Genomic DNA, 1,558 nt, shown 5'->3' with positions numbered 1-1,558 from the left:
TCCCTTAAAGCCTGCGGGGCAGAGGGCATCACTACATTGGACCTAATATGACTGCTCCCACTGGTACTGGCCCTGTGCGCAGAGCCGGGCCAAGGTCCAGGGCTAGGGACTGTCCCTGGCATTCCTCCTGGGCGTGGCCTGAGGCTCTGACCCCCATCTCCAGGTCCCATGAGAAGGCGATCTTTTTTTTTTTTTTCTTTAATATATTTTATTGATTTTTTTACAGAGAGGAAAGGAGAGAGATAGAGAGATAGAAATGTCGATGAGAGAGAAACATCGACCAGCTGCCTCTTGCACACCCCCAACCGGGGATGTGCCCACAACCAATGTACATGACCTTAACCGGAATCGAATCCGGGACCTTTCAGTCCACAGGCCGACGTTCTATCCACTGAGCCAAACCAGTTTTGGTAAGAGGGCGATCTTTGAGCTTTGAGGTAGTATGGCCCGGGGCTTGATTGAGATGCAGTGGAAGTTGGTTTCTGGGCCTGAAACAGAAGAGGCTGCAGGAGTTGGGGACACCCTGGGGCACTGGGCACCTTCAGAGACAGCTACTACGTCAGCCCTGAGCTGAGCCTCATGTGGGCTGATCACTGCCTGCAACAGTGAAAACATAGCGGATGGGAGCTCAAATGTGCTGGAACAGCAGGTGTTTCAACCCCGCACTGAATACATGGAACTCACAGCTCAGCCCAACTGTGGCCCAGCCCTAAGAGGTGCTGGGGGCTGAGGATGTGGCTGCTGTGCTGAGCCACTGGGGCTGCAGGAAATTGCTAGTTTTGTGACTATTTGTAGAGCCTGAAAACTGGACTGATAAAGAGCAGCCTCTGCTCAGGGTGGACCTAGAGACCGCTGACTTTGGCTACTCTGTGGGTGAAATAGAGGCCCAGGTGCATGAGGAGACTGAGTCTCAGCTGCCCTAAGAAAAGATGGACAAGCTCAGCAGCATGTGTGTTGTGCTGGAACAGGAGACAGCACCTGCCAAACCGATCCTGGACCTACAGCGCTTCTGGCTTTAGAACTATCAGCTCCTACTAAGTGCACCACAGGGAATTAGAGATGCTAACAGTAGCCTGGGCCACAGTGCCACTTCCTCAATGCCAGGGAAGAGAACTCTGAGCCTAATGAGGTTCATTCTTTTGCTCACTGTGCCTGTCCCCTGGCTTTTCTTTTCATAGTGACTCTTCCCTACCTTCAGCTACCCTTCCTCCATCCCTCCCAGGTGGCCTCCTCTCCCTCATCAGACAGATGCACTCTGTGGGCTGTGTCTCCCCCCTGGCAGCTAAGCAACCTCCATTGATTTCTGCTCATGTTTATAGGATTTCCGCTTAGCCATAAACAATAGTGAAGCACAGAAAATCCCTTGCCACCTCCCTGGGGCACTGGGTGGTCAATGCCACTGATTTTGCGAGTGGCTCCTAAACCACCTTACAACTGAGTTAGAGACCAGGGAAGGCAGCAGGATTTCCCTGCCTCGGGGTGTGGGAATAGCGGCAGGTTGAGGAAATGGGTAGGAATTCCTGTTGGAAATCTAGGAATTCTGGTTTGATTTTGTCAC

At 52.4% G+C, this 1,558-nt stretch overlaps 1 pseudogene; it reads left to right on the top strand.

Annotated features, from left to right (window-relative positions):
* The first annotated feature begins 442 nt into the window (after window positions 1-442).
* Window positions 443-1,019, top strand: LOC118708449 (annotated as a pseudogene).
* The last annotated feature ends 539 nt before the right edge of the window (window positions 1,020-1,558 follow it).

The sequence above is a fragment of the Pipistrellus kuhlii genome, unplaced genomic scaffold (assembly GCF_014108245.1).
Source record: "Pipistrellus kuhlii isolate mPipKuh1 unplaced genomic scaffold, mPipKuh1.p scaffold_m20_p_6, whole genome shotgun sequence".
NCBI classification, from domain to species: Eukaryota; Metazoa; Chordata; class Mammalia; order Chiroptera; family Vespertilionidae; genus Pipistrellus; species Pipistrellus kuhlii.
This window is presented reverse-complemented; position numbering and strand designations above follow the sequence as displayed.